This window comes from Vidua chalybeata, chromosome 12 (assembly GCF_026979565.1).
Source record: "Vidua chalybeata isolate OUT-0048 chromosome 12, bVidCha1 merged haplotype, whole genome shotgun sequence".
Classification (NCBI taxonomy): Eukaryota; Metazoa; Chordata; class Aves; order Passeriformes; family Viduidae; genus Vidua; species Vidua chalybeata.
In genome coordinates this window covers 20,984,794-21,008,958 of record NC_071541.1, presented here as the reverse complement: position 1 = coordinate 21,008,958, position 24,165 = coordinate 20,984,794, and the positions used below count along the sequence as shown (strand labels likewise).

At 40.3% G+C, this 24,165-nt stretch overlaps 1 protein-coding gene across 2 annotated transcripts in view; it reads left to right on the top strand.

Annotated features, from left to right (window-relative positions):
• Window positions 1-24,165, top strand: part of FGD3 (FYVE, RhoGEF and PH domain containing 3) — a 94,930-nt gene that overhangs the window by 8,911 nt on the left and 61,854 nt on the right. Inside the window, exons 2-3 of one of the 2 annotated variants that reach the window (XM_053954161.1) lie at window positions 17,209-17,256; window positions 17,376-17,473. The exons of the other annotated variant lie outside the window; for it this stretch is intronic. The gene's annotated coding sequence lies outside the window, so the exon portion shown is untranslated. The remainder of the gene's footprint in view (window positions 1-17,208; window positions 17,257-17,375; window positions 17,474-24,165) is intronic. 2 annotated transcript variants of the gene reach the window in all.

The window sequence follows — 24,165 nt, the reverse complement described above, 5'->3', positions numbered from 1 at the left end:
AAGAGGTGGTTTTATTATTTATTTTCTTCCTCCTACTCTCAATTGTTTAAAAATTCCATTGTGTCTTAAAGCTGGAGGGTTCATTGATGCACAGAATTCATGGCCTCCATTGAAATTGAAATTTTCTTATGGCTGGTAACAGAATTTCTAGTTGTTCAGAAACTGTATACAGAGTTGTGCCACTGTTTTACTTGTATGTTTGAAGTGTTAAAATGTTGTATCATGACAATATATCATGAGTGTCGATGTTCCACCCCAGTCCTCTGTGCAAAATGTTGAATTTTGGGTTTGAGCTGATTCATTCAAAGCTGTAAGGAACCTGCAGGTGAGTTGCCTCCAACTGCACAGTGTTCACTGTTTTAGTACTCCCTTTTCTCTACTCCCTCTTTGTTGGATTAGGTTTCATCATGGAGAATTGAGCAGGATCTTGCAGAATGATTTTTGATGACAACAGAGCCTCTATAGGGTGGTGGCTTCCATGGAGGGTCAGAAACCCAGGAGTCATAGGTGGTGCCTGTAATCTGGGAGAGGCTTGGTGAAATGCTCTTAAAAACCTTAAACCATGAGAACACAGGTTTTAAATTTGGCTGCATGATTCCCCGACATCTGCTTTTGCACCTACATTGCATGGGTCTCCCAGTCACAAAGGTATTGGCTGCTAAGACTATATTCCAAATTTACCAAACACATTAGATTTTCCTGTCTCCTGTTTCCTGATGGGTTCCATCAGCTTTATTGGATGAACATCAGACTCTTGTTGAGTCCTGGTCATCTGTTTGTCCCACTTCACAGTGCCTGATGAATCCTCGTGTACTACTGATGTGGCTCAGCATCAACCTACCACTTCCTTTTTTTCTCATTTCCAGCTGTTCTTGGTCTCTTCCCTCTGACATATTCAGTTCTGAGTGGCACAGTTTGTGGAAGCTCCAGGATATTCCTGATGACATCTTTTCCCAAAATGTTTTTGCTATGACATCTGCTTGGCTGACTAATAAAAATTAATAAGCTCTGAGTTACTGCAGTTTGAACTGAACTTAGCTTTGATCTTCAGATCCCTCTGGACACCAGATTTCAAAAATGCACATTTTTGTGCATTACTTTCAGCCCTCTAAAACTTTTAGTTTTATATCCAAAATTTATTGAGATTTAGATAGTGTTTGTGGAGTTATGATAACTCTGTGCTGCTGTTTCCCTGATTTTTAATTTTATTTCATTTAATTCCCACCCCCCACTAAATTAATGTTCCTCTATCTTGTGATGGAAGAAGCGATTTTACATATTAAATGAGACTTTTGAGCATGTAATCTCTTGGTGTAGCTTGAAGAATTCTGGGTGTGGTGATATGATAAATAATAAAATACATGATCGTTGTCATTCCTTAGTACCATGCATCCCATAGGGAATCCCTTCAGGCACCTACTGAGGAGGTGCTTGGCACTAAAAGCTGATTTTTTATTTCACCAGGGAGTGGGGAAAATAAGATGAGATGTAATCTAATATCCATTTGATTAGTAAATCAATATATTGATCTATCTTTTGAAATTAATTAAAGATGTTTAAATGACATGTGCCTTAGTTTCTAAAAATACTGCAGAATCATAATTTGCAGTAAAGGCCTTAAAATATTTTTTTTATGCAATAAAATTGTTTTTTTCTTTTTAAAATGTTAGTAAGAGTTTTCAAAGGCAGCACAGTTATAGAAGGAGGAGTAGTCAGAATGTGATTCTGTAACTTCCGTTTTGGTTTTGTTTGGTTTTTTTTACGACTTGAAAATCAGATGGTGGTTTAAGGATTTTTTAAGTTGATACTGGGGATTGCAGTGGTGTGCCCTTGCTGAGAAGGCTTGTGGCAGACCTTCAAATCCAAACCCTTATTTTTCAGTCTGGTGTAGTCAAGATTACTGTCATTTATTTCACTTAGAAGCAGAGTAGGCTTTTCAGCAACTTTGGTGTTAAAAGACACAACCCAAAGAAATTTTATAGTTTTCCCCTTGATGATTCTGCTGCCAGACAGATTTTTTGGAGGGAGGTCACAGTTCCAGGGATTAACACAGGCTGGAGCAAGATAAAGCCTTGTCTGAACAGAGTAGGCAGAGCTTTGCCTGGGTATTGCTTCTTAGATGTCTTCTAATGTCAGTGGTTAACCAGTACAGGACTCGAGCTGATCAGCCAGATTGCATGCCCAAACTTTCCCAGAGAAAGGGAATCTGTTGGAAAAATGCTTATCCAAAAGGGAGCCTGAACTGGAAATATGGTGGTAATGATCAACTTACTGATGGATTTATAATCGGAGTTCTGCTGAAAATGATGTGTCTTAATTATATGTATTTTTAGGTCGTGTTACACCTGGGTAATAGACTTGTGTAAATGTGTCTACTGAATGAATGTGTAATTAATGTCCAGAATAAAAGAAATGTAATTAACAAGATTTTTCTTCATAAGGACCGCATTTATCAAATAGGTTTGTTTTTTCTATGTTAGCAACCTGGTCTAGTGGAAAGTGTCCCTGCCCATGGCAGGGGGATTGGAGTGTGGTGGTCTTTAAGGTCCCTTCCAATGCAAACCATATGTGATTCTATAATTCTATGAATATGCAGAAACTGGATGTAGATCATTACACTTCCTTGTTTTGGCTCTGACTTGTGGTGGATTTGGTTTTCAGTGATGAAAATGTGTTGCTGCATCTTTAGCTGACTATTCAGCTGACTCTGAATTTATCCCCACGCCCTGCACCCAGCTAGCCTATTCAAGATGTGATGTAGAGACTTCATTTCCACTTGCTGGTATTGATTAAACTGTAGTGTCCAATTTTTTTTCCTCTTCCTTTTGGAATACGTTAAATGCATTTTTAAGAGCCGGATGTCACAGTTGCAGGATTTGAACTAGTTTGTTTAAACAAAAAAACCCACAAAAACTAGAAATCTGTATTTTTTCTACATTGTTATTTTTAGGTTTATTTAATGACAGTCATGATAGAGGCTGATATATGCAGGATTCGACGTGTATCTCAGCTGTGGATTTCTACAGCAGTTCATAATAGCATAGAAATGTTTGTAGAGGCTAGATAATTACAGTGTTTGGTTATGTTGTTTGGCTGAAATATGTAGCATACTTGTTAAAGACATTGAAATCTCTGGTCCCTTACTTGGAGTTAACCTAGATAGGACAGTGTTGCTGCTCTCTGTCAATCCCACCCATTATATCTGTTCTCTGTGTAGTCCTAATACAAGGGTTAAAATGGAATTAAATGGATTTTCTGGTTTTGTTGATTACTGATATTAAATCTAATGTGTTTTTTGGCTAGGGTTTTGTCTTGTAGAGTTGGGATTTTTTTTAAACTAATTGCTTTTTGAGAGAAATCAGGAGTAAGACTTCCTTCTTTCTAGTTTTTTTTTTCAGTGCTGACAATTGTCTCCTAAATGTTAGATCTCAACTGACAGATCCACACTCCATCATGCAGACCTGCTTTTGAATACATTCCCAGCGCATTAACTATTCCAGAAAGTTAATGCAAGCACCTCCAGTTTCTTCCTTCCCTCAGCTTCTGTCATACTGATCATGTAAAAAAAGGCTATTTGTGCCTAGATTTGATTCGTTTTCCTGTGCTAGTCTCCAAATTTGGAGCACTGTTTAAGCTCTCTTCTACTAAAACAACTTGCAGGTAGTCAGCTCCTGCCTTTTTGGGGCTGTCCATGTAAACTCAGCTGGGGTCTGGCCAGCATGACTAAGGGTCGTCTGGCTGGGAAGATACAGAAATCTTTGTTACAAGTACTGTTTTGGGGGTGTTTTTCTTGTTTTAGTTGGGGGATTTGTGTTGTTTGGTTTTTGGGGTTTTTTTTGGGGGGGGGTTTTGGCGGGGGGGGGGTTGGGTTGGTTTTTTTTTTTTTTTTTTTTTGTAGGAGGGATGTTTTGATTGGTTTTGTTTGATTTTTTGTTTGGGGTTTTTCTTTTGTTTGTTTGGTTTGGTTAGTTTGGGGCTTTTTGAGTGTTTGGTTTTTAAGAAGACCTTCAAAAATAACGTACATGCTGGAATAGCTTCATCCCAGTGAAGGCATACAGCAGATCCTTGGCAGTATGAGCTCAGCTTTAGTTTCCATTATATGTTATTGGATCTTTGGATGGATTTTCCACTAGAAAAGAAGCATTATCTTCTGAGTTCAGGTAGGCTAACCCACTACTAAAAGTTGGCTTGCAGTGTTTGTAAATGTGGGCACACCATAGTTTTATATCATGTAGCCAGGATTATTATAAACAGTGACATGTTTTCTGCTCTTTGTCGACATGCTTAGTTTCATGGTGTCATGGTTTGGGAATGGTACTCCCCAACTAAGTGCTCCCACCTAGACTCTCCAAGCCATTCTCCACTTGCTCTCTCCCTTGTGGCAGCTGGATAGGAGAATTGGAGGCACAGCAGATAAAGATCATGAGTTGAGAGAAGATCAGTTTACTGAAAACAGCAATGCGGTAAGAAAATTAACAGTAAAGGCAACAATAGTAATACAGAATGAACAGGAAAGAGGCCAACAATTCATGTGCTCATCACCATGCAGGACCCTTGACAATGGTCAGGACCCCTCTGACCACACCATGGTGTGCTACCTGGAAGGGACCCCTTCTCCCATCCTGGAAAATGATGTGAAGTGGTACAGCATAACCTCTGGGCTCTACAGTAAAAACTAACCCTGTCCTGGCTGGAACCCAGGACAAGTGTTCTTTTTGGGATGACAGTTCAGAAGCAAGCACTGACACTTGAGGTTTTAGTGCTGTAGTCAGCCTGCAATGCTAAGCAGACCCAGTACAGCAGAGGAAAAACATGTGTGTCCTGTTAGGGAAAAAAATATTCTTCTGAGTTCATGGGGGTTCAGTATATTCCCTTGCAGATTCAGCTTTGTAAGAAAATGGATATTTATTTTCCCCAGATTTAGGTCCCAAGTATGCTCAGAGATCTGAACCAAATGTAGAGTTCCCCTACAAGTCATGTTATGAGTGTTCTCCATATTCAAAAGTTGGTTAATCTCCTTAGATTATCTTTAAAAGTGTTTGAGGATACAGATTGCAAAGTAATCTTAGTTTAAGATCTGGGGTGCTTAACAACTGAGGATTGTCTTCAACATGTCAATATCATTAGGAAAAAGCCCAGGCTGTTCTAAATAGTTTTCCACTCTCTATTTACAGGCTTGATAGGAGTTTTATTGTTTATTTGGCATGAAAGACTTTGGTCCATAAGAGCAGGAAATGAGAGGGAAAAAAAGTTTACTGCCTGTTACACCGCTCTGTTCTAATGGGAACATAAAAGTAGGAACAGAAGTTTGCTTTTTCCCTCCTTCATTTTCCTCTTTGTTGGAGGGGATGTGTTTGTTACAGTGGAAATTGACTGAAGAAGTTATTTTTGTAGTTCAGCTTGTGAAGCTCTTGGATCCATCTGGAAACACTAGATATCTTTCAGTTTGGGAGATTAGGAAAAATTGCAGCAGTCAAAGAAAGGTATCTGTCATTCTTGAGGTAAATATAAGATGTCTAGTGATCAGTGGCTCAGGTGGTTACATGAGGACAAGGGAAAAACGTGATGCTGAAAAGAGGGAGAATTTGGGTTCTGCCAAAGAAAAGGGCTTTGTAATGTCTTATTCATTGGTGAGTAGTCTAAACTGTCGTCTCTGCAGAGTTCTGGGGGTCATGCAGTCTAAGTGGTAACAGAGATTGTCTTGGCTTCTTATAATGGCTGATCAGGTCTGAGAGAAGAATATTATTTTCTGCATTTCTGAGCTGTTCACCAGTCAGTGCTCTGCTGGTGTTACAGTAAATTCCTAATTGCTAATATTGTCAGGAATGCTCCCCTGCCCCCCTCCCCCATTACAAACTTGAGTTGCTACTGTACTGGCAGCCAGCAGTCTTGGCACCAACACCAAAGGCAAAACTATAAAGATGAGTGTTTAAGGAATCTGTAAGATGTATGTCAGGAAAAGATTCCTTTAGCTAGAAGCTGGTGTCCTGGTGGAGTTACATCTTTTTGTATTGGATGAAGTGGCATTTGATGGAGTCCTCAGAAGACCACAGATCTCTTTCACTGGAAAAAGTGGGTATTGTAGGAAACTCAAGATATGGCCCTGCTAATTCTTGTAAATCTCTCAGCTTCTTTCTATGCTCCTAAACACAGGGCTTGCAATCCCTAATTGGGCATGAGGACTCCTCACTGAAATGGCTTTACTTGGCACTGTGGTAAGACATTCTGGTGCCTTGAGCTGTAACACAACTTAATTTTGGCACCGTTGCTGCCCTGCAGTTTGTGGAGGAGGACTTGTCTTATTATATATGCAGAGTTTTTTTATTCTGCTCGAACTAATAGCAAGATCATATTTACACTGGAGCACCGGGGTAAATGCATGGTATATTGCAGTAAACTGATTTAAAAAAATAATAACTTTATTAACCTCCTTAGCTACCTAGAGTATTTTTAGATTTCACCCAAAACAACTGGGCATGGAACTAGGAGATTACTGAGAGCTAAGGTGCTGCTCTAGTGTTCTAGCTTTCTCTGCAGTTAGGCAGACCATGTTTTGCACTTGGTTGCTTGAGGGTTTCTAATCAGGAGAATCAGAAACTTGTCCTGTTTCAAGTACTGACTTACACTGTATAATTGAAACAACTGACCTTTTAGGTGTTAGTGTACAGTGCTTACACTTTGACTGAATCAGCTACTTCTAAATTGGGCTTTGAGGTAATGTCAGCTTTATCAGCTCAGTTGGACCTCTGACAGCAGTTGAGAAAGTCAAGAAGAGGATTGGCTTTGTTTCCTTTGACCTCCTGAAGCTTTTTGTCTCTTCATTTTGGTCAGCTGAAGACTTTATTTGGAGTCTGTAAAAAAGAGGACTAGGTTATTTGAGCTGTCTGGAAAACCCTGTTGGACTAGGATCAGCTTTAAGGCTACCCAAAAGCTTGGGCTGGATATCTAGGCTAGTGTGTTGCTAGCAAGACAGAGTGCACAGATACACGGTCTCCCTTGCAGCTGGATGGATTCTCTCCATCTGTAGCACTGGCATTTATTAGTGGCAACTGTGATTTGGGATGCAGAGACTAACAGTCTCTTAGAAACCTTTTCTTAGTGGATGCTTCCTGTGAGAAATTCCTGCTGAGAAGTCTGCTGTCACTTTCTTCTGGATAGACTGAACTTGGTGGTTGCCTTCTCTCTTGTGTCAGTTTTGGGGGAAGACTGGATTTGGCTTGTAAGGGAGGAGTATAAACAATTCTTGGAGTATTCAGGAGTGGGAAACAGTTGTAGTTGACATTGTTCTGCTTAGGATGTATTCTTCGTTTTTGGTATTTAGTGGTAGATTTTACTTAGGTAAGACATTTACTTTGAGGTTAAAAATATCAAAAAAAGGAAGAATAGCTGGTATTTGCTATGTCTACATCAGTAGTTACTGCAGCCTATGGAACTGGATCTGTGGAAGGAAGGTGGTGCTGAGAACCACCATCTGCCCTGAGTTGAGTGTGAAGGGCTTTTAGATCAGCTCACGGTAGGCCCTGAAAGACCACGTGCCTGTCAGCTGCTGCTGTATGCTTGCCACACTCACTGAATGCCTGTTCTCTTGAGAGAGAACAGGTCATATGCTCCCAGGCTGTGCTTGGCTGCAAACCAAAACACAGTAGTATGAAGTGAGGTGAGAGATAGCTTCAAAGGAGCCCTCTGGCTAGCACTAAAATGGGGATGGTGACACATCCCTTGTCAGCCCCTGGAAAACCTGCACAGTGGAGTTTGATAGCCAGCTTGGTGGGGCCATGACTCAAGGCTCAAATTGAGCCTTGTTCACTCTTCTCTTTGATCCCACGCAGGAAAGAAGTGTCAGAGAGCAGCTTAATTCTGTCTCTGTAAGGTGTTTTTTGCTCATCGAATTGACTTTGGATAATGATCAAATTGATGGAGTCTGACTGCATAACACAGAACAACCCAGTCTAACACAGAACTCAGCCACTAGACCCAAAATCTAAAGAAGGAGAACCTCAATCCATCCCACTCCTTCTGGTTTGATGGCAGTGACAGCAAGAGATACCCAGAGCCTGGAGATGGATCACAGGTCAGCAGGAGAACACCTGAAGGACAGTGGAAAGCAATTCCAACCGCTCCAGCCAGTAGATTTTCTTCACTAGGACCCAGTTTAAATTCCCCTGCACACATTAATACAGCATGGGAAATAAACAAGAGGAATTAAGTGTGCAGTGCTGTGATTGTACCAGCTGGGGCTGGAGCTACGCTGTGAGAGGTGGGGGTGTTCAACCTGGAGAACAGAAGGCTCTTGGGAGATCTTAGAGCTCCTTGCAGTGCCTAAGGAATCTCTAAGAGGTTTAGAGTGGGACTTCGGAAAAGGGCCTGGAGTGACAGGACCAGGGAGAATGGCTTCCCACTGCAGAGGGCAGGGTTAGATTAGATTTTAGGAAGAAATTCTTGGCGGTGAGAGTGGTGAGGCCCTGGCACTGGTTGCCTAGAGATGCTGGGGCTGCTCCTGGATCCCTGGAAGTGTCCAAGGCCAGGGTAGACAGGGCTTGCAGCATGTTCCTGCCCATAGCAGGAACATCTTGTTGAAATCAGACAATCTTCAAAATGCCATTGAGCTCAAATCATTCTAGGACCTTGACAAATAAAGCCATGCTGTGCAGGCTGGGCTGCCTTCTCTGGCAATTGGCTTTTGCTGTGATTTCAAACAATTAAAACTTGCTTTAGTGCCATCAGTAGCCATGACCATGACCTTCCACCATAAGCAATTAAGTTGTTTGAAAGGTCAGGAAGATGTTGCTGTTTTTTCTGTTTCCTAAGTTGATCAACACTTGTCTTCTTCCTACAAACTGGAGTGTTTCCTGGAGGTGTGTGCCCCATTGTTTGTTTATCAAGATTGCTAAATATGTTTCAAACTCAATGTCTTTAAAGTAATATGTTCATTGGAGAGGGGGATTACTTTTAAAATTGAAGCATTAAAACTGATAGAAAATAATTTTGTGGTGATCCTGGCAATGGCTCCTTTTTGTTTGTTTATTTGTTTTGTGGGGTTTTGTTTGTTTGTTTGGGTTTGTGGAGTTACTATTATTATTTGTCTCCAGGAGCTTCATTAGTAGGAGTTTCTTGTAATCTATCTTTTTCTTCTTGGCTCAGTTTCTTACTTCTCTTTAGTGATAAATAAGGAGATGTCTGGTTTTTAAAATCATGATATCAGAGCTGATTAATGTTGGTTGAGAGAGAAGCACAGGATGTATGTTTCAAAGGCACAGAAAGAAATAGGAAGTTCGCTTTCTAGTTAAATATGTTCTTTTCTATTTAAAGGTTTGCAGCATCCCTGTTTGCCTTGATTAAGGCATCTGATTTTTTATTCCTTCTTTGATTTTTTTTTCTTCATGAGGGAAGACAGCTTGACATTTTACCCAAGGTGACAGATTTCCTTTAAAACTCCAATTCTAGATTCATGTAGTTACTTATGGATCTCAGATTAGATTAAAAAACCAAATAAATATTTGACTGAGATTTTTCAATGTCTTTGTTGGAGGCATACGGCTTTTTAGACAGTAAGTCGTAAAAAATTTGGGTTTCTCAAATTTCAGAGAGGTAAGTCCACCAAATCCCTGGATGTGTTATAAGAATCTTATGGCTGATCTTCTAAATACCTGCACCTGGCAGAGGTTTGGACTTCTATTCTTTGCATCTCTGAGGCCATAGGTAAATATTGTCTCTGTTTAGTTCATTTATTTTTTCCTCCCTAGCAAAATTTTTTGGGTGAGGTTCTTTGTTGCAGTTCTGAGTCAATCCACCAGATGACACTTGATGCTTAAGGATGAAAACATGAGTGGTCCTGCATGAAAATTCTATATTCCTATGTTGATTTAGAAAAAAAATCAGAACAGCTTATTTCCAAAATGTTTTGATTTGGTACTTGTTAAATTTGAGGTGTGTGTACAAATGATACTCCCCATCCCTGGGAGTGTTCAAGGCCAGGCTGGATGGGGCTTGGAGCAACCTGGGATAGTGGAAGGTGTCCCTGCCCATGGCAGGGTATGGGATGAGATGAACCTTGAGGGCCCTTCCATGATTCTATACTCTTGTTTAATGAGAGGTTACTGGTGGGAGTAAAGACCCTCAGAAAGGTGGGTCTTACCCTGTTAAACTCATCAGGAGGTGAGTAGTTTTGTGTAGTGGAGCCCTGGTGCCTTTGCAAGTTTTACCACAATATTGACAGCAATTGCAAATCCTCCAAGCTGGGATTTTACAGGCCATAGTTTACAGGCCATGATATGCATTTGTCGTGTTCTTTGCTGCCCTCCCTCTTCCCTTACCATCCATTTCTCAGATCTTTTATTTTTTACTTTCACTCTTTTTTCACAACTTTTCTTATAATGTTCATGGTCAACTCTTTTGTTCCCTTCAGTTTTGTCTCAAAACCCCATAAAAAGAATTAGACCAAAACCATAAGGCAGTAACTGAGACAAATGGAGCTTTAAACTGTATTTAAAAGAGATTTGAAATTGAACAAGGGGAGGTTTATGCATCCCTAATTAGAAGCAAAGCTAAGTGAGCATGACAGATTTATTGATAGTAAATCTCAGTCCTGTTTAAACATCTGTTGGAGCCCAACTTAATAAATAACAGCAGATGATTGCTGCCTCAGATGCAGTTCCTGGGTGCCTGTGGGACTCTGGAGGAGCTGCGTTGTGGTGTGTTTGCAGGACCAGTCCCAACAATCTGGGGCTCTGTCTGCTGTGCAAGGTTTACTACAAGTGTCCAGAAAAAAAAAAAGTCCAGAGTATTCTCAAGTCATACTACTGAAGGGGGCAAAAGATGCATAAAAATTATTTTCTTTTGGATTAAAGAGGATCTGAACAGCTCTTAAAGGCAGGCAGAAGACTGTAAGGTTCCATGGGCAACAAAATATTTACCTTAATATGAACGTGAAATTACTTGTGTGGAAAATCATGTTTTACAGGTCAGGGAATAGTGGAGTGGGACACCAGTCACAGGGTGGTTCAGTGCATTTGGCATTCGTATTTTAGTGCTGTTGGCGTTAACTGAGGGCATGGGTGGTTTGTTTGACTCCATTTGCACACATTTTCTCACTGTGGGAAACTTGGGAATTTCTTGGAAGTTGTGTTCTGCCTTTTCTATCTTCACTTGTTCCCTACTTTTTTTCCTGTAGTCCAACAGGTCCAAGTTTCATAACCAGTACAGAGATCCTCATTTTTCATATTAATTTAACAACTTGGAAGGATGTTTCCTTGAGAAAATGTGGAGTTTTTTTAGCCAAGAGTGCACTGCTAAATGTTTGTCTAAAGGATGTCACTAGTATGGAGAGAACGATAACCATCCCAAGTCCAAACCTCTTGGCAGCAAGCTACAACAAAGAGCTTTTTGGACTGTCTTGTGCCAAACATTTAAACCTGTGTGAGAGGCTGTGCTGAAAAGAACAACATTCAAACCAGAAGCCCTGGGTGCCATAAAATAGGCAACTTAGTGCATGACAAGTGCATTGTAACCTTGTTCCTCAAGCCAGGGTCCAGTTTCATGGCTATTTGAAAAATCAAAGGACTAAAGTAAATCCTCCTTCTGCAGGTACTGAGCTAGTTCTGGGTCCAGAGCATCTCAGACCAGGCTCTGGTCACAGAGCAGTACTCTCCAAAATGCCATGCTCAGTGCCCAAAATAGCAGCTGGCAAAATTCAGAACTGAGTCTCTTGATTTGTAGTTCTTTGTCTGGGTCCCTTCAGCAAAAACTTGCAAAATCTCAGCTGGAAGGTGTCTGTAATCGATATATTGTTTCATGTGAATGGAAATGTTATTTCATTAAGTGCTTTGGGACTTTGGGGTGTTTTGAAAAACACCTTTTGTTTATTACGATTATCGTTAAGCCTGATTAATTATGATTGAACACACTCCAAAATCCAAGATGATGGCTCTAAAAACTACAGGCTTGAGCTGATTTGAATTTTGCAGATCTTTGTACAGGCACTGATTTTGGATCGATGCAATACTGAAATTAGTAGGATTTCTTTTTCTTTTTCTTTAAATTTGTATCTATAAAGCTTAAACTTTTCCTTTGATGTGGAGTGAGATGCATGGATTTGCCATGTCAAGCAAGTGTGCTGCTGCTGGTTCCTGTCAAGGAAACAAGGGCATTTGTACCTCTTAGGCCTGGTAGAGAAATTAACAATTGAGTGAATTGTAACCATTTTCTTTACAGCAAAGTTTAAACTGAAAGGCAAAATTAAACAAAAATACTTTTGCTTTGTTTTTCATGAAAGCATGCGTATGTACAACTAATTACAAAAGCTGCAGAATAAAGCTTTGAGTGTTAAAGCTTTGTTCATAAGAGAAAGAAGACCACTGGTGGTCCAGTTGTATGTTTGTGTAGAGGAAAGCAGTGTAGCACTCTGCCTACTCCAACAGGAGATGCTGCACTGAACCCAAAAGAAGCCCAGAGGGGAAGTCTCCTATTTTTCCCCTGTGCTGAGCACTGATTAGGCTGTGCTTCAAATCCTGGGTTCAGTTTTGGGCCCCACATGATAAGGAAGACTTTGAGATTCTGGAGTGTGTCCAGGAAAGAGAACAGAGCTGGGGAAGGGTCTGGAGCACCAGGAGTGGCTGAGGGAGCTGGGGACACTCAGCTTGAAGTAAAGGAGGGTCAGGGGAGACTTTGTCTCTCTCCACAACTCCCTGACAGGAAAGGGGCAGCCAGAGGGGGATCATGATCTTCTCCCAGGGAACAAGGGACAGGGCAACAGGAAATGACCTCTTCCCCACCAGGGAAGATTTCCTTCACTGAAAGTGAAGCATTGGACAGGCTGCCCAGGGCAGTGGTTGAGTCATCATCCCTGGAAGTGTTAATAAAATGTTGCCGTGGCACTTGAGGACATAATGGTGAACGTGATGGTGCTGGGTTGGCAGCTGGACTTCATGATCTCCAGGTCTTTTCCAGCCTTAACGATTCTATGATTGCAGGGTTCTATCACCTTTAGTCATGAAAAATAGATGTTAACTCAATGAGTTAACATCATTGAGTTAACTTCCACTTTTTATTTGGTCTAAGGCTGCTGTATTATGGAATTTGGATGGGAATTGACCCTTGTTTTGGACATCCCATATTTACATTATAGATCGTTACAAAAATATGGTTTCTGTTCTGGATAGTGATACTTTGATATAAATCCTTATATGAGCCCACCTGACTCTTTCCATGTGCTAACAAATGCTAATGTGCAATGTGCTAATCTTTAAAGACAATTTTTAATGGGCTTGTGAAAATCAATCCAAGGCTCCTCTAATTGTGGAAGACAAAATCTTTGATCTATTAAACCTTGTATGGCAGCAGTGGGATGACCCTGTTTCAGTGTGCCTTGAAGAGGATTTACATTCTTTGAAAAACTTGAGGTTTTGCTTGGAAGAACTGATTTAAACCTGGTTTCTTTCAAATACACTTACTGCTCAGTGCAACTGAATCCATATGGGATACTACTCTCTTCTTTTTACTGCTTCTTGCATGAAATGATAGTAACTTCTCTGCCTGGTGTCAGTCTCTCTGTGCTTCTTCCCTTTTTTTTTTTTTTTTTTTTCCTGCAGAATTGCATATTCTGTTTGCATTGGGCTGTGATTAATGTACAGATTTACTTTCTGTAGTGCCAGTGATGTTCTGCCAGTGTTTTAGTAGGGGATTCCCACAAGAATTACCCTGCCTCTCCCATGTGGAGGAGTTGTGTGCACCAAGAATACATATACTTCAGTTATTTACTTTGTTGGGTGGGAGAACAAAGGCTCCTATTTACTTATTTTTGTTTGAAACAATACTACCAGCTTGCTAACTGGTGCTGAAGGAGTTAGCCCTGTCCCAGGAGCCGGGTAGGACACTGGCCAGGAGTCCATGCTACAGTTGTATTCCTGCTGTGAAACCTTGGCAACACTTTACGGTTTTTTTTGGTTTTTTGTTTTTGGTTTCTTTTCTTTTCTTTTCTTTTCTTTTCTTTTCTTTTCTTTTCTTTTCTTTTCTTTTCTTTTCTTTTCTTTTCTTTTCTTTTCTTTTCTTTTCTTTTCTTTTCTTTTCTTTTCTTTTCTTTCATTTTCAAGCATTCTTTGTTTGAACTGTGAACAAAGCCTGGTTTTAGTAAGTATTTATACAGTGCCTATCTCAATGGGCTCTGCTTTCCTTTGGGATTGTTGGGTGCCTTTGTAGGAATAATAAAATTATAAATAGCCAATGGTCCAACAAACTGCCATCAGAGTGCTATCACCAAGAGCAAGCCCTGGTGTTCCACATCCCTGAGCTTCCAAAAATCTGTGAAATCCCTGGAAATGCAGATGGCAAGTTGCCTACATTTTACATATGCACGTATTCAGCTAATTGCAGAGATTCATTCTCCTCACTGATGACTTCAGAATGTCATGGACCTGAGCACAGCACAGACACTGCTCTTGTGCACTGTCTGCTTTGGGAGCAGTGATAGGGATTTTGGGAAGAAAATTGTTCGGTGATGTTCTTTGGGGATAGATTTATATTAATATTTTTCTTAAAGAGATGATACATAAAATTAATCATGAACAATTACTGTAACATTAGCAAACTATGTCTCCTTAAGTTTGAAGTTATTAAAGGGAGTGGTTGTCAAGGTGTATATGTGTACATATATATGTATAATGTATGGATGCATATATACGTGTTTTAAAAATTAAGAATTACATATAAAAAATTAAAAATAATTGGCCTGGCTCATGCTCTTGCTAAAACTGTGTGGTGTTATGCACCATTCAGAGGATACAACTATTGTTCCCCTTGCACAAAGACTACATTTGTTTTTGGGGTGAAGTCATGGTTTATTTTAAACCCCGTGTTTTAATAATGAAGTTCTCTGGAAACTGAAGGAAATGAAGCAATGAGATTTTGTCCTAATAAAAACCAAACTGGAACTTGCAAAGTCAACTGTGAATACATGTGAGTGTCATAGTTTATGGTGTCCGACTTTGAGTTTTGTTCCTCTTTTCTAAATGTTCTGGAAGAAATATACAGCTTCCATCAGTGACCTCATACAAATAAGTTCTATTTACTTTCAAAGCATTTTCTGACTATGAAAATAAAATGAAAATGGAAAAAGGCACTTCACACCTCTCATATTTGCTTGACAGATTTCACTGAGTTGAACTTCCAGCTCCCCCTGTTCCCCACTTCATGCTGGCTTTGTTCCGGGTTTTCTCCTGGTGTTGTTCTAGAGCAGAACACTCTGGGGACACGCAGCCCAAGGATGAAACTCAGAAGTGTTTGTGCTTAAAGGAATGGTCATCACTGCCTGTCTGTTGTTGGTGATGATAATAGTAATTATAACCTATTATTAGCACAATGAAATTTAATGCACTTATTGAATGTGTGATATGAAATGGCTGGACCAAAGGTCTCTGAAGACTCATTCATCTAGCTTTATTGAGGAGCAATTTTTTGGTTGTTTTGGTAGAAAAATGACCCGGTTTAAGTAGGTGAAGTTATTTGGGTGTTTAACCTTTTTTTTTGGCACCATTTAGACCATGCAAGTGATTTAAACATCTCTCTTTATTTTTACTGCAGGTCTTAATGTGGGGAGTTTCTAAAATAAGTTTCATAAATTTGTATTACCTGGGCAAAATTTTCTCTTTAGTTTGTTTAAGACTAAACGAGCAAAGATAGTGAGTTCTTAAAGGAATATATTTCAGCAGCAGAGATGATTGACAGCAGAACTACTTCCATTTTCTCTAAATTTATTTGGTTGTCAAAAGCTTCTCTTGCAATAGAACAGTGATAAAATCCTCTTGCTGTCTTAATGCCTTTAAGGTAACTCCTAGTGGATTGGAATGATGAAGCACTAAAGTTGCAGTGCCCCTGTTGTGATTGCACATGCAGGGGGAAATAATAATTAACAAACACTGTTTCATATAGCTTTTCAAAATTGATATTTATAGCAGCCAGGGTCTGTAGGGTAGCATCTATATGCCTTATTAGTGCATATGAGGAATTTTTCTGCTGCCATTTGAGAAGGAAATGCTGGGTGTTAGCAGAGACGGCATTTAAAATGTTGAAAACTCCAGGAGAATTGTGAAAAGTCATCTTTTAAAAAATCACTTCCATTTCCTTTCAGGTGACTTGGACTAGGTTGAAATATATGGCAAACCTTACGGCTCACAAAAGTATCCTGAGTGTTCTGCCTGCCTAACCAGATAGCTCTGCACTGGAGAAAATTATAAAAATACATATTGCAAACCACAGAGTGTCCCCAGATGTTACTGGGACCTTTATACATCTCCATTTCCATGGGCTGGTGTATCATTTCACCTTTAGTGGTGTTATTTGGGAACCAAATAACATGATGCACTTGTGCAGCTCTCAGACAGATTAGTAATTGTTGATTATTTAAAAGATATTATTCCATTAAAAAAAAACAAGGCTCTTTTGCTTGCTCCATTGTGGCTTGAGTGATTCATTGCATCTTCTTAGTTTGTTTTTTTTGTTTAATTTTGGTGCACACAACTAGTGATAGTATGAATATGCAGCAACACAAGAGTGCATCAGATGCAGTTAGGCAAGCTGACTTTTCCTTTGTTTCATTGGCAAATGAATGTAGTTGTCAGAACATAAAAAATAAAGTAAACAAATAATAGATATCAACTTGTTCCCTGTTTTTCTGGGTACATGATTTGAAATGATAGTTTGATAGTTTATCCTTAACAATGTCTTCCTTTTGGTTTTGGTTTGGTTTTTTTGTGGTTTTTTTGTGGGGTTTTTTTGTTTGGGTTTTTTTGGGGGGTTTTTTTTGTTTTTTTTTTTGGCAAGTTTATATCTGTTCTTCCAATAAGAGGTTATCAGTCATCTAAAAGCTACCACCAACCATGAGATCAACTTTTCATTTCTTTGCACATGCGGTGTTCTGATAAAAAGCTTCAATAAGATTACAGGAGGATCATGTAATAATGAATAGCCAGTCATTTGTCAGTTTTGTTCCATTTATGTTTTTGCAATAAAAGACTAAAGTCTGTTTTTCCCCTCAGCTTTGCACATCTGATACCTTGCCTTGTTACTAGGAGATGAGGTATGATTTTTATGATGTGCATGTTCCTCTCCTGGAGCACACTGATTTTAGCCACATAATCACAGGAATGTTGGCTGGACAGTCTGTTGCTATTTAGCTATTAGAAAGTCTAAAACAGTGATGCTTTTTTGTTTGTTCAGGGTGGCTTCAAAGAAATCTCCTGGCTGCCCTTTCCAAGATATACCTGGGTATGTACAATACATATAGCAATCAATATATTCTTGACTTTATAATCAATATATGCTCTCCCTGCAATTTCTTGGCCTTCTGCTCAGCCTCACTGTCTGCCTTTGTCTCTCCCTGGCAGGTGCCTTTTAAAGAAAAGAATAATCAATCTGACCTGCTCCCTGGTCTTGTTGATCTTCCCTGGTAGTTGATGGTGTGGCTTTTAATCTGGTTTCCTGAGTAAGTGAGGTTTATGCATTGTGCTTTCTGTCCCTTCTTGCTCCTCAGGCTCATTTCAGAGAGGTCAATAGAAGGGGTAAGGAGCTATACAATATTTTTTTCCTTTTCCTTTCTGTTTTTCCTTAAAATTTATTAGCCAAATAGACTGATTCCTAGAGATGGGACAAGCGGGCAGAAGCATCTGGATGACAGCTGCCAGCTGAACAGTGGACATTAGTTGCTCCGAACTAGCTCCATCCTGCGCTGGTTGGTGCCTGCTGGAGCTGGGAGAGGGGTACAGCGGAAAGCTGGCGTGGTGTGAGGAGATGTGGCTTGAAATATGTAAGCCCATGCCAGGTGAGCCCTGCAGAGCTGCTCTGTGGTTTTGGGTTGCTCTGGTTTCTGGCTGTTTGGATTTTTAAGCCCTTTCAGCCTTTCCCCATTGCTTATGTGTATCAGCTAGTGTTTTATAGCTCTTTGCTGTGTTTGCATTGGCAGATTTAATTCTGCTGTTCCTTGACTTTGCGTATGAAGTAAGATTTTGCTGTGAATTTTGCTATTGGCAAATTAAATTGCTATTAAGACATGATGGTGAGGCCACCCATAAGAACTTGGGAAAGCATGAAGAGTTGTACAGTGTGATCTGGATCAGATGTGATCAGCAAAACTGATTTTTATTGTGATATCATAAAATCAGATTTGTGTTTTATTTGTATTAGGGTTCTTGTTTTCTGGCCTTGTAAAGAAATGTTGAACTGATATTTGGCTGAGGAGGAACACAGTGGAAATATATGGGTTGGACTGTTTGCTCTCTGCTTCACAGGGAGATGGACCTCCCCTCAGGTCCAGGAGGGGTTTCTCCGCTCCTGGGCTGGCAGTGTGTGTTCTAGGGATTTTATATGTGTAAATGTAATGTATTAGTTCATTTTACTGCTGTGACAGGTTACAAAAACCATCTTTTCATTTTTTTTTTTCTTTTTCTCAATTCAGATTGAGGCAGAATTTGTTGCAAGTGAGAGAGGAGTCAGAAAGGGACCTAGCCTAGATTACTTCTCAAACCAGTTCTCCTTTGGTCCCACTTGGGTAGAAGATACCAGCCACTTCTGTTGGGGCTCTGGGACCTCAGTGGTGTCTCCTTTTCTCTGACGAGGGAGTGGAGAGATGAGGGAGCTCCAGGGAGAAGGCAGCTGCGTGGGGGCTGGCTGGAGCAGCTGTGGAGCAGCCAGCTCTGGGGTTTTCAGAAGAAACTCCAAAGCCTGACAGATTTTTTCCAGCTTTGTGCCCAGCTGGCTTGTAATTGCTCTCACAGTGTCTCCACCCCAGCTTTATTCTGTCCTTTTATATGGTCCACAACTTGCTTACCTCCTCTCTTTTTGGCTTAACTTTCTAAAAAAGCCCATTGGAAATGATAAGTAAGTAAATGGTGGATTTTGAAGTGGATCACCTTTAGCTGCTGTTCTTGCAAATCAGAGTGGTCTTTGTGTTGGTGCAGGCTTCTTGGTATCCTCTGCAGAGAGGCTGAGGAGGGGGGAGGTCTGGCTAGTGTGCCAAGGTGGAGCTCTCTGTTAATTAACTACTATTAAAAAACTTTTTCTGTGTGTTCAGAGACAGTGTGTGGAGAATTTTTTGATGTGCAAAATTAAATTACATTGGTAATACCCAGTGGTAAACTGATGACTGTGGAAGTTGTTTTGTTATGTGGCAAATATTGGACAGTCAGTATTGCAGTTTGGTTGGAGCATTGTGTTAAGGTCACTGTAGTGAGCAGCTCTTACCTCCTTCTGAGGTTGGAAAAGACACCTCCAAGATCATCAAGTCCAACCTTTGACTGAATCCTATGATGTCCACTAAACCATGTCACCAAACGTCATGTTTGCTTGTTTTTTGAATACTTCCAGGGACAATGACTACACCACTGCTCTGGTTTGCCTGTTCTAATGTTTAGCCATTCTGTTTCAATGAAAGAATTTTTCCTAATATCTAAAAAAATACTATTAATAATATCCTAAATATACTAATTAATATCCCAAAAATACCAATTAAATTTGTATAAAATATAATCAGTTTGATGAAATTGTATTGCATGTTCTCACTGTGATTTTGGTGCCAGACTTCCACCTCCCATGGATTATTTTGGTTGACTTTCTGTGGGGACACTGGCAAGACCCAAGGAGGGGGAGGGTGGTGATGGTGTGAGTCAGGATCTCATGGAGGAGTACTGTGGAGTGGTGTGTCACAGTGTCCACCCTGCTTTTGTTGATGAACTTTTCTCAGTTTCACAAGGGACAACATCCTTGAGGTGATCTGTTTCATACTATGTGTGAGAATTTTTTGTAAGAGAAAGGTTACCTTGTGTTTTAATGATAAGGTGATGCTTCTTATCAAGCTTTCATGAAACTAGTCCTCCTTGCTACAGCCTCAGCTCTGCAACAGATTCATCTTTGTCAACCAAGTTTTAATTGCGATTGAGCATTAATTCCCATCTGTGTAAATTCCAATATGTAAATAAAGTTTCTTCAGCTCCTCATTGGAGGGATCGTACACTGCACTTGTTTCAGCCAGCATCCCCTCAGCATCTCAGGGAAGTTTCATGCTTTTCAACTATGTGAAATTTGGTGCAAATGAAAGGAAGTGCAGATAAAATTGTAATAGTAAAACACATTTTATTCTCCTGGACTACGCTCCCACCTAGTCTGGCTTTAGAACATCTCCACCAAGGAGCAGCAATTGCCATCAGTGAAGCCCCCTCCCCTTCCCACATTTATTTCCATGGTAACCCAGAGAAGGCATTCTGCAGCCTCAAAACTACTTTTGCTCTTTCGTCATGCAAACTGTATTGTCAAGGGCTGAGTGTATTCCTACAGCTTTGAATGAATATAAAAAAAAAGGAAAAAGCCTGAATTTGGCTGGGCAATTTTTATTTGGGAGGCCCTGCAGCAGGAAGGAACAGGCAACCTTCAAGTGGCCTGGTGTCCATACATTGCTTAGTAAGGAAAAAACAGTCTTGCTTCATTAACTGATTAATGGGGAGGGTGGGGGTCATCAGAATGGTCTGTCTGTGAGGCGAATGCTGTGATTTCCTGAATGCTGGGAGGTGGCGGGCAACGGCAGATGGCTGGCCAGGCTGGGCTGGGGAGCTGCTGGTAAGTGTGCATGCTGTGATCTGTACAAATAACGTTTTCTTGTGGAGTCTGTAATGCTTTTTCAGGTATCATGTAGAAAATGGAGTCTTAGTAGATGCCTGCTCCTTGACTGTGTTATGCATTATACTTTTCCTGGTGTAGAAGTAGGGGGGTTTGGCAGTGTTGGGCAGTGCTTACTGAGTGTGAGCAATTTAGTGTTGGTAGTAAAACATTTGCTCTTTCTGTACAGCTCCACAATGTGATGTATTGATTTTATGCTTTTTAAAATCCATATTTATGCAGTATTTGCATGTAAATATTGAGAGGATTTTATGCTTTTTGAGCCGGCTAAGGCTGTTTGATTGCTCTGTATGATAACAGCAGCATGTGGAACACATAGTACTTGGTAAAAAAAAAACCAAATGCTTGCAAACAGTGTCTGCAAATGGGGGATGAATGAAATGATGTTGTAAGTAATGATTTTTTTAATAATCTGAAAGCAGAAATCTGTCTGATCCAAGTGTGGTCAGAATTTTGAATGATAAAGGGATCGGATGGATTATTATGAATTTTCTGCTGATGTCTGTTTCCATGTTGTCTGAGTGTCTGATTCATAATGCAGGAAAAGTATTGGTTAAAATATTTCAGGGATGCTGCCTGATCAAAGAATTCGGTTGCCATTTGGTTGTCTTGGGACAAGCTGGGAGGATTTTTCCCCCTTTTTTACAGTATTTGGTGGGAGGGGTGAAAATATAGCTTTTTTCTGAATGTGTCTGAAGTACATAAATGACTGAGAAGTCACCATGGCAACAGGGGGACCTGGATCAGACTTTCCTCCATGCTTTTGCTATTTTGTGTTTTTTTTTTTTAAATATTTGTTATTTGGGCATTCCCTAAGGTGTTTCAGGGAGTATCTTACAGCTCCTGTTGCTACAGGATTTTTAATGATATCCATCTCTTAAAGTAAATGATGTATGCAGGGCTTTTTTTTTGGATTAAGCTGAGTCTGTTGTATACAGTTTGCTGTACAGTTAAGGTGGGATCTAAACAAGGACATGAGCACCTTCAGCAGGAGTTAAGGGTCTGCCTTTACTGCAGTTTTGGTGTTGCAGATCTGAAAACTTATGCTGAGCTCTTCCATGGTCCTGAGGATTTCTGTGTGCTTGTGATGTTCCCATGTAGGACCCAGAGCCTGGAGATCCCTGAAAGTTATGTGCAAACTAAGGTGTAAGAGAATCTTTGTTCAGGAGCGCCTGGAGTTAGGGGCAAGCTCGGGGACAACAAGAAAAAAAAACGGATCATGGTGTTCTGGTTTGAAAGCAAAACCAGTGAGAGACTCCAAGTCAGAAATACAATTTATTAGGAAAAGGGAAAAAGAAAACAAAATACATGCAATAGTACAAAAGAAAAACCTCTGACAGAGTCAGAATACAACCTGACACTCTTTTGGTCATGGTGTTAGTAGCAGTCCAAATTGGAATGGCTGCAGTCCTCCTGGAAATCCAGTGGAAAAGCCTGAGTCTGGTGTCCCAAAACCCCAGATTATACCCAGTTAGGAATATTTGGCTTCTCCCTCTGGCTGGAGCATCTCACAATGGGATGCTGTAACTTTTATCAGTCATGCAGTGGCATTCAATAGCCCATTATCAGCAGATGTCTCCCCGGGGGGAGGATTGGTTGTGGAAGAGATAAGGAAAAACTGCCCACTTAACAGAAGACAACTGCCATACAGATGGCAAATGAATACATCTTGCCTTGCAATCTGTGACAGGAAGTTCCAACAGGAAACCAAAACCGAACCTTTTCACTTAAGCATGGGATCAGTTGAAGTTTAATTTCCCCTATAAATGTGATATGGCAGTGAAAAACCCTTGCCACAAAAATTGTAGATGTCTGGAAAACACACTTCACTGAAAAAGCTCAAGGTCTTGACCTCTTTGGTTATAAAAGGCAAACTGCTTTAACTTGGGTTATGTAAATATATGAGTGAATGAGTGGTAAAAATGCCGTGGTCTGAGAAGGTGGAAAGATCAAACTGGAGCTATTTTCCTTGTAAAGGTGACTTTGATTTTAAGAGGAGTAAATGGTATCAGTTTTTGAATACTTCTTTCAATACTTCTGATTCCCAGTGAAAACGTATTTTGTTGCAGAACAAGAGCTTTAGATGTATTTTTTTTCCATGCCATTAGGTAATAATAACTGAAATGAAGTGTTTCTGTTTGCTGACCAATTGAAGTGCAGTAAACCATGTCATTCCCAGGGTTCTGCAGAGTGATGACATGTTACAACACCAGCCCTGCTTGCGGTACCACTGTAGAAGATGCCTCCAAGCCCAATTCCTCTTTCTGCTGCCTGTGATCTTACTGGCTTCCACCCTGACTTTCACACTACTTCCCAATGCATGCGATCAACTCAATCAATTCTGAGTTGGGTCAAAACCTTCTAAGTAACAATAATGTAATGCCTGTGGTTGAGGGAGCAGGGCAGGAAGACTCTTTCAGTAGGAGGATGTTAAGTGTAGTATTAAACCACATCATTAGTCCCACCTGTATCTTGCACCTGTGTAAAATTCGGTCATTTAGCCCAGGATTTAGCATTTCTTTCTGCAATTGGGTGTTTGGTCTGGTTTGTTAAAAGGGAAAATACTGCTATGAGAAGCAGAATGACAGCAGATACAAAACATGGAACGCTAGTGGTGCTCATGTGCTGGTCTTACCAGGTATTGAGTTTCCCTTCCAAAGGAGCTGTCCAGTGCTCTTGTGTTTCTTCTGACGAGCCTGGATGGAAAACTATGAAGGGCTTCAGGACTGGGCCCTCAAAGAGTTAAATATACAGAAGTACTAATCAGTGAATATTTAGGTCATGGACTGGGGCTGGAGAAAGACAGAACATTACTGACAGCCAGGGGGTTTATGTTGGTAATGGACTGGGAAGTATCTTCTATCTAGTAGTAGCACCAGACTTTGACTTAGTAATTGTAGTTTCTGTTGTGTTTATGTTCTTGGTTGCATTGCTGTTGCTTTGCAAGAGGTGAGGTGTTCAATAAGTCTCTAAATGGGCTTTCTAGAACCATTACTTGTGTCTTTCACCGTGCCTGGCAGCACTAGTTGGGGCTGACTTCCTAATAATTGCAGACATTTTGAAGATTACCTTTAATCTGCAGGTAATTTGTAGTCTTTTCTGAGGAAATAGTTATAAAATTCAATGTCTTACTGACTTTTTACAGGGCTCTGACGCATAAATCACTTCTCAGTGACGTGAATAGTTCCAATTTGAAAAGTGTGGTATACAGGCTTTGCCCTGTCCTCGAAGGCTTTGGTTCCTAAGGGCAGGGCTTTTTAGTCTTATCTGTCTGTAAAATGTCACTGAACATCCATGGTGTGATCTACATAAGAATGATAATGATGAGTTCACAGTGTGTGTAAGTCCCTGGGGAGAGAGGCAACTCCTGCCTGCTGCTCTTGATGCCTAGATGGTGGTGACTCTTAAAAGGCTTGTTTGCATCCTCTTTGAACACCAAAACTGCTTGAAGCCTTTGCCACTTTCAGGTGATTAAACAATCAAATTTAACAATCTGTTAACATTTTTTTT